At 48.9% G+C, this 9,223-nt stretch overlaps 1 protein-coding gene across 1 annotated transcript in view; it reads right to left on the bottom strand.

Annotated features, from left to right (window-relative positions):
- Positions 1-9,223, bottom strand: part of MN1 (MN1 proto-oncogene, transcriptional regulator) — a 290,178-nt gene that overhangs the window by 47,110 nt on the left and 233,845 nt on the right. The window lies entirely within an intron of this gene.

The raw sequence follows: 9,223 nt of genomic DNA, 5'->3' as shown, positions 1-9,223 counted from the left end.
CTTAGTGAACAAAATAAAATAGAAGCACGTAAGAAAATTTGTAAGGTAGAGTGTCTGGGGCGTAGTTTTTGCAAGTAAGGCTTCATAAAGATGTTAGTAAACAAAAACGAAAGGCATGCTCCAATCTCCTATAACAACAGTCATCAACTGGGTCCAAAACTCTGCTCCCTCTACACATGGTGCTTTCCAACTATCACATATTTCATTTCATTTAGCAACCATAAAGTGCCAAGCGGGAGGAATTATTTTTCAATATATTTGTTAACCAGTGGAACTCACTGCCCCAAGATACTTGTCGTGTTGGAAGCACAGTACAGGCCAGGCAGGAGGAGGAGCAGCTGAGGCAGATGAAAGCACAAACAGCTACCATCAAAAGGGCAATAACTCATAAAGGGCCGTGGATGCTCCATGTGTCAGCTGTTAAATGCAAGGGAGCAGAACAGAACTTGTTCTTTTTGAGTGCATTCATGGGGAGTTCTTTCAGTTCGTGTCCCTGCCAAGCACAGGTCACAAGACTAGACAAACCTCGGTCCAATACAGCCTGGTAAGGTTTGTGCTCCTTTTTACTGCTGTGCGCCAGTCAGGTCAAAAAAGACATGTAAGCCCGTACTTTTCCTGAAATGCTCAATAGTTCCTTTACCCCTGCACACCGAGTAAGCCAAAAGCTTTGTTTTCCTTTTGTCACATTCACAATTGCAATGTAGCTGTCCTGTCTAATTGCCATCGTTACTGAATATAGCATTTGCGTTCAGAGCCTGAGCACATGGAAAATGAGGGACAGAAAGGCATTTCTTTTTCACCTGTATTTCAGCACTGGTTTAGCATCGATACAAACAGGAGGATGCGGTTGTTCACCATGACACTGTTCAAATATAAAGTCGATGTAGCTCCTAAATGCAGGTTTCTTCCCCACAGTCATGTCAGAGTGACAAAATTTCAGCAAAAAAAGCCTGAAACAAATTTACTGTGCAGTGCCTTCAAGAGAATGATGTTTTAGTACCTGGGAAAGTGCAGTTGTTTATCCATGATGACCAGCACTTCCAGGGACTGAGATCACCCGAGCCCGCATGGCAGAGGGCACGGTCCTGCCCCTCACCTCCATCCCGGGGTGTGTAGCCCCAAGGAGGACATGGCTGCAAGGGGCCAGGGCAGGCCCAGGGATGCTGGATGCCTCCCGCTACAATAATACCTCTGCAGATCAGCAAAGCAATATCGGCCGTATCCAGTCAAAGGATGGGAAGTTTCTAATGCACCTTGTGCTGCTCTGGCAGCTGAGGTGGGTGAAGAGCTATTCATGGCTGCACCCACGCTGACCTGCACATTGCTTCTGCCTTGGTGAATTCACTGTCCTTGGAGCTGTGACTACTTGTAACATCCCACTACTGAACCTTCTGATACCAACATAAATTCGAAGGCTCATTTCAAATGTTTAATTTTAAAGGTACTTCTGAGCTGATACAAACATGTTTATATTCCCTTTCTATGTTTCCCTTCATTGCTAAAAGCCCAGGCAGTGATACCTTGTCAATCAAACAAACTGTCTTGCCCTTGTGCAATGGTAACAAACAGGCTTTGTCACCAGGAGTCCTGGCTGAAGGGCTGCTCCTGCTCACAGGCAGGGGGGCTGTGCACCGTGCAGGCAGGAGGGCTGTGCACCTTGCAGGCCGGAGGGCTGTGTACCACATAGGCAGGAGGGCTGTGCACCACACACACAGGAGGGCTGTGCACCATGCAGTGCTACCAAAACAGCCCACAGACGGGAAGCAAAAGGTCCCATTGACAACCTGCTTGCTTTGTGTGCTGCATTCAGCCCTTTTCCCAGTTCTGTGAAGTGCCTCTCTGAGCCTCCCGGCAGTGATGCTTACCCAGGGCAGCACATGCCTGGCTCACACCTGGCCAGCACACAGCAGGCACTGGCAGCTGTATGCAGATTTCCGTTGTCCTGCAGGCAGATGCTCAAGAGGCCTCTCTGCCTGTTCTGGGCCACCAGCATCCCACAGGCAGCTCCAGGTTTCCTTCCAGCAAAGGAAACATTCAACCAGCTTGTGCAAGAAAGCTGGGGAGCCTCACTGGGCAGGAGCTCTGTGCTGGAAACATGAAAAACATTGGAAAAGAAGTCTTCTGAAGATGGAAAAATGGGGAGGAAAGGACTCCTGGTTCTCTTATTTGCCACCCAGTATCAGCCCACTGACTTCAGCAGCACTGGGTCCAATTCAGGCAGCCAGGCTTGTGTCCAGGGAGCAAACATTTGAAAAGGTGAAAGACAGACCGAGTGCCCAAAGCCCAGCTCTCAAACTGAGTTTCTTTTTTCTTTCTTTGACAGATTAAACCAAAACATTATTCTCGTTGTTATTTTGTTGGCCTATGCATCAGCCTGAATGACAAGCACCGACTGCATCCTGAGAACAATCTGAAGGCAACCCAGGGAACCCACCCAGATGGTGTTCAAAAGCGTCTCGGAGCAGAATGGGCTCTGCTCGACGCAGGAATTTCACAGCAGGAACAAAGGGAACTTTGCAAACAGAGCTTTGAAACGGAAGTCATTTTATCCAGCATGCCTGCAGGAAATGTGAATCCATCTTCCAGCACAATCAAACGCAGAGCTGTGCATGGGCATAATTATTAGGGGAATGATGGCAACAGTAAAGGAGCTCATCAGTCAGAAAGCCACATAATTTCTAAACTGTCTCTTATGCTGAACCACCTGGTTTTAAAGTAACATTTGCAGACAAGATGAATGAATCTGCTTACCGAACATGCCCGTATTAACACATGCAAGAGAAAGGGTCACTGCAGGCATCAAATGGGACTGCCTTGCTCCTGCGCTTTGACCGACATGTTTGTCTAACACCTCTGCAGAGCACCAGTGCCGGTGGCTCCCCTTCCCCTCCTTGCTGGTTCTTGCTTGTAGGGACAGATAAAGCCAGAGAAATTCTTTGTTTGGGGTGGGTTTTTTTTCAGAATCAGTGTCTCTTGATTCAAAATGCAGAGCAGTAGCTGTGGGCACGCAGAGGCTGGCTGTCACTGTGAGGGTCCGGGGGTGTGATTGTCTTTCCACTATCCTAAAGATGCCCCACGTCATACACAGCTCGGCATTTCTCTCCAAAGAAGGGACGGCTCACGGGTGGGCCTTCCTGCCTGTGACAAACAGGTTCGTTTAAATGACAAAACAAGGCTCTTGGCTCTGCTGGAAGTCATTAAAATGGACACAAGGAAAGGCTTGATCTGATGGGACTCCCACCGACACTTGTGCCAAGGCCAGAATGAATGCTGTGGCGTGACTCTGTGCCAGCCCCTCCCCAGGCTCTGCTCCAGCGGGATAGCATCCCAACATCCACCTGAGCTCTAGCACCAAAGGACAAGTGAGGTCTGCCATGCACAGCTACCAGGATGCCAGATTGCCTGTAACCATAAAGAAAAACTCAGAATCTGCCAAAAAGGCCAACTCTAGCCTCCTCACCAAGCCTTCCTGTAGAAACAGCCCTAACCAGGGAGGGAGCTCAGAGCCACTGGTTACGGGTTTGTTGCAGATGTTTGGATGCCTGCTCTCAGCTACATGGGAACCGCACGTCTGTGGTGTTTCTTCTGTTTCACACTGTTTCCTCAAAAACAGTGCAAGAGTCTCCATTAATATTTAAGGCTTTCCTTTTTCAAGTGTTTCAGTTTTGTGGAGAACGGAGAGCTCTCTGTCCTGGGGACCTCATTCAGTGGGAAGAGTGGGATTAAGAACTTCAAAGTGGAGTTCTCCCCTGTGACAAGTTCTTTAGAAGAGACCCTGTCCAAGAGTTATCACATCTTTCCAGCAAGGGAAAAGATTTGCCATGAGAATCCTTCTGGGCTTGCGGACTTCTGCAGAGGAAGAGATTTCTGCCAGCAGCGGCTGCTCTCTGATGGGAAGCACACCCTCCTCCTGGAGGTGTGAAATCTCTGAAGAGGGTAGGCTTTCTTCCCACGTGGCAGCCGGGGAAAATGCCAGCAGAAGCATGTGCTATTTCAGGAAGGCAGAAAAGGAATGAAAAGGCTTTCAGAGGACTAAAAAGTCAATGTGGGATGTATGGAAGGATGACAACTGGCTCCAACTGAGAAAGAAAAACTGCAGGCCTTCAGAAGAGAAAAAGGGAATGCAGCCTCTGAGTGTGGGAAAAGGTTCCTGTCCCACCATGCTTCTGCCTCTGGGGCTCACGCCGAGGGTCAGGACATTACAGTCCACTTTTTCAGCTGCTGAGCTGGCCCCTGCCCCTGCAGCATCCCACAGGATGCCACACCTTGTGGTAAGCAGGCAGCTGCAGAGGAAAGATGAAGGTGCTAATGCTAGCTGCGGAGGGGAGCGGGCAGGTTTTGTGCTCTTTGCCCACACTTGCTTGCTAGGAGGCCACCCAGAGCAGGTGACATGTGAGCCAGCCAGGTATGTAGCCTGGGTTGGAATAGCTGCACAAATGCCCACAGGGAAAGGACCTTCTGTTCCCTCTGGCTCAGCAATAGCTCAAAGCCTTCTCGCAGAACCCTTCGTGCAGGAGAATTAGGAGACCTTCTTACTTTGTTATATTTTGTTATGACTACACGGCATCATCCTTGGTCTCCTCCCTTTTGCATCCACCCCTGAGATCATGCTGCTCTTCAGCACAGTCTCTAAAGCACTCTCAGATCTGACAGGGTCCTCAAAAATGGTTCCCTTTCCTGCAAACAAAGACGATCCATGGCGATGAGACTCCAGTGGCAGACAGGGTGAGTGTAAGCCAGTCTTGCTCAGGGAACCCTCTCAGGAGGTCTCAACGCTGGTCTAGAGACCCCACTGGGTCAAGAGGCAAGGCCTGGCACCTGCTGGCAAGGCCTTTCCTCCCAGGCATCTCTGCCTTCATCTGATCTCCTTGCACCCAGGGCAGGCCAAAGAGGAAAGAGAAGGCCTGTACATTGAATATTGAACACCAGCAAAGCTGCAGAAGTTTTGTGCCTGGTTTGACATGACCATCTCTATTGGCAGAGCTGAACAAATAACCTGCCATGAATGTTTTATCCTTTCTTTCCATGACCAGATTGTGGCTTCCTCAGATCCAGCCATTATTCAGCAGGATTTATGCAGCATTTGTAAGCTCATTTTAGTGCTAGGGTTTGGCAATGACCAGGGCTCAGCGAGAAGTCACTGTTCGGGCTTTGCAAGTGGCAAGTGCTGCTGCTGGGGGGCTCAGGGACAGGCATGGCACAGGCGGATCTGCCTGCACTGAGGAGCGATGCCTTTGCTGGCACCGCTTTAGGAAAGGAGCGTATCCCAGTGCGTGAGCTTTGGGTGAGCACACGTAGCAGTAGCCTCTAAGAACAACATTATTAGCTGTTTAGTTCACTGATTAATCAAAGAAAACAATGTCAGCTCCTAATGGCTGATTGTGGAAACTGTGGGTAAATGTTTATTGCCTTATGGCGACTACTGCATATGTGAGCTTCTACACATTTAATGTCCCTGTGGTAAGTAGATTGTGGAGGGGGAACTGTTGAGATGCAAATATCCCACACCAGGCTCCAAGGGGCTTTTCTGCGGGTAGTGGCTTTCTGGCAAAGTCTCCTACATCCTAGGTGGGACAGATAATGATGCACTTGAATGATGAACTCTCTTTGACATCTTTGCTTTTACTCTTCCGCAGGAAAATGAAAGCAAATCCATTCTGATTTCTGCTGAATTCACTCCTCACCTCTGGGTTGTGCTTTAGAAATCAAAAGTAAATCCATTATTTTCCTTCTTGTCTAAGGACTCAGAATCTTTCAAAGATGTTAAGGTCACTTATAAGTTAACTGATTTGTATTTAAACCTCCTGGCTGTGTATTTTTCATGCATTTTAAGTACTGACAATAGGATAGGTAAATGCATGAAGTAAGCAAGCATGTTCACATCCTCCCAGATTATAAAAGGAACAGAAAAGAAAAAGTATGTGTCCCTGTGTCCTGGCCATCCCAACCAGGGCAACTTCTCTCCAAAATACTCTCCTAAAAATCTTCTGGTGTATCTGGTGCTGCTTACAGCCCCCTTTCTTCCCTGCAAGTGGAAGAACCTTCATAAATTTCACCTGCATCTCATTTGTTGAGGCTGGATAAGAGGAAAGAAGAGATGATCCTCTTCCACCCAGTGTGACATTCAACCATACTCTGGGCTTAGTCTTCATTCATGGTGTAATTCCATTTCCCCTCTGAATTATGTACTCTTTGTAGCCTGCTTTGTGCATAAAAGATCCATGACGGGGAGCTGCATCATTCATTTTTTTTCCATGAGCAGGTGCAAAATATAATGTCCCCGATTTTCAAGATCTGATTAAACTGTCATAGATGTGGAGCAACCTCAATAACTCCTAGCATCTGGGAGGGACTGCTTATTACAACACTGCACCCTCTGATGCTGTCAATAAGAATCTCTCAGCATTTCAATTACAAACACCATTTTCAGGATTTGTTTATTTAAACTGGATGAATTCAGTGCTCCTGAAAGTCAGTGCCGATAATCCACAGGCTATAGTCCAGCAGCCAGTGTCCTGATATCCATGTGGGCCACTGGTCCAGAACGAGGATGCCCAAGCCATGCAGGGCAGCTTCTGGCAGTGGAAGCGCTGGGCACAATTATGCAGGTCACAGGTCCCAACCCTCTGGTGCACCCAGCTCTGCCTTTTGTCCTAGGCTCTCCAGTACGTCTGCTTTTGTGCTCAGTCATCCAGTCCCAGCTTCTCTCCCCAGATTCTCTCCCTCCTCTGATGCCAGAGCTGCCTGGGGGCGCATTTCCAGCAGCAGCTTTCTGTCTCCTCCTCACCTTTGCTGAATTTGCTCAGTGATTCACCTGTCTCAAAACCAACTTTATTTCTGTTCTCCAGGTTATTGGAGCACCAGGATAAGAAGGGAAAGGTGGGAAACGTCTGGAGTTCTGCAAGAACTTGGACTATGAAGTGAGCAATTTGTGAAGCTGCTTCCCAGGGTGGGAGAAGTGGGAGCACCGGAGGGAGATTTCCCTCTAATGGAAATGGCAACAGGAACCACCTCTGTGTTTTGGGGAGAAAACCCTGTGTCAGAAGGTGTGTGACAGCTGGCCCCTGTAGCTAAGTGAGCTACCAGGAGGGACGAGCTCGCGGGGCAGGGGCAGTCTGGCTCAGCAGTGACAGACATGCACAGCACCACTGAGCTCAGCAAGCCCTCCCTGCTTTTCCTATGCTGTTCTTTTGCAAAGCTGTTTCCAATATTGTAATTGAATGCTTAACTGTTACACTGATGGAATAAATTAGACCGAACCTTTTATCCCGAAATCTTCTCTGTAAGAAAGAGACATCTGAGGGCTCTGGCACACTGACAGGTATTCCCTTCCCTCAGGGCTGGCAGGGGGGTCACAGATGTCTTCGGCTGACGCCAGCCGGCACAGGGTGTCAGCGCTCTGGCGCTCCAGCACATCCCTCGCTCGCGGGAAGGGCTAGTCTGGCATGGGCATGGCCTGGCTGCGGGAGGGATTGCCTTTGGCAAGGGATCACTAACATTTCTCTGGCAAGTGCAAGCGTGATGCAAAGCAGCCTGCGCGGCGTTGCGCCCGATTTGCAACATGATGGGAATTAGCTGAATAATTGCTCTGGGACTCGGCATGCCCTGGCCACCCAAAGGTGTGGTGTCAGGCAGGAGATCTGCTCCAGCCACACCCAGGATGCTCTGGCACATCCCCACTGGCAGCACAGGCAGGTGAGGGCAGGCAGAGCTGCCTGCAGCAGCAGACCAGCTGTCTGCCACTGGGATGGGATGGGATGGATCCCAGACTCACCTGTGCTGAGACTGGCTTTGCCAGTCCAAACTAAGGTGCAGCACTGGTGTCAAAATACGCAGGCAAGCTGACATGCCATGTCCTTGTTTCATATTCAAAGATAGATCTGCTGATGCCAGAGCTAAAAAAAAAAAAAAAAAATAAAAAAAAAAGTAATCAAATTAGCAATCAGTGCAAATGATTGCTCTTCCATTCCTGTCCCTGTTCTGAAAGAGGAGCTACAGTCTCTCTGCACATAAACAGCAAACACACGCTCAGCATCTGATACCAAAGAAGGCTCCCGACACCATGAAAAGAACAGGGAAAAGGTACTGCAGAGTGGGAGCTGCCATCTGGGCTTGCATCTGTGAGTGTTTGGCAAGGCGCATATGGAGGATCCTTTTCTCTGCCTCATATTTGGCCCTGGAAATGCAGGGATGATGGAATGAAGAAGCTCTGCCTGGGGTCTGGTCAGTATTTACAACTCACTGTTAATCCCAAACCCACAGATGTTCCTGCTGACCAGCACTGAGTAAGGTGTCAGGTCAGACACCATGAGGACGTTGGCTGGTAGTGCAGCTCCTCTGCTGTCGCTGGCAAACATTGCCGTGCACACCTGCTGCGGGCATGGTGGGGCAAGGATGGTACAGGGCGAGCCATCCCGCTTGTGAGTGCCCCTGACGGATGCAGCCCTGATGCTCAAAACCTCACAGTGTGCGGGTTGAATTATGCACTTCACTGTGGCGTATCAGCATTAGGCTGTGCACCCTCACCTTCAGTTTCTCCTGAGTCTGTGAGGTGACAACTGACTTCCAAGTGACAAGAATGTGTCTGCCTGGAAAGGACAAGGATGTTATAAGAATAAGGAAACTTGATGCCAATGGCAGGAGGAGCTTAAACTCCTCAGAAGAAATACAGGGAGTTGATTGAAGCAAGTCCCTGCAAGCAGTGAGGTCTTTTCTCCAGGTCACAAGCTGGAGCCAAGCAACAGGCTGAATGTCCGTGTGCTGGTTACAGGGGAGGTCTGTGCACAAGCCAAATGTGTCTTGAAACATATATAGGAAATAACAACGGCACAAAAATACTTGAGAGTTCTTTCCTTCTCCAAGAATGACATTTTTGGCTCTCTTTGTATAAATCACACATAACCTAAATTCCTCCCTTTTCTCTTACCCTATTCATCCCTGATGAGGTTGGGATCTTGGGTCCTTTTTTACAGTTATTCTCTGGCACTGAAGAGAAATGCTTTTGAAGTGGAAAAGAATGAAGGGCCGTCAAGGGTCGAGACTAGACAGCGTGGGCAGGCACTCCTGCAGACACCAACTGCTCCCAGGACCTAGCACCTACCTTTCCAGAGAACAGCCATGGGGCTGATTCAATGATACCAAGATATCATTGGAATTAGTCTCCACTATCTCCTTTTCCCCATCAACAAGAGAGAGAGTAGGAACAGCTCTGGGGAAAGAGCAG

This window comes from Falco punctatus, assembly GCF_963210335.1.
Source record: "Falco punctatus genome assembly, chromosome: 1".
Taxonomy (NCBI): domain Eukaryota; kingdom Metazoa; phylum Chordata; class Aves; order Falconiformes; family Falconidae; genus Falco; species Falco punctatus.
The sequence above is the reverse complement of the archived record's forward strand: the minus strand, read 5'-3'. Positions and strand labels throughout refer to the sequence as shown.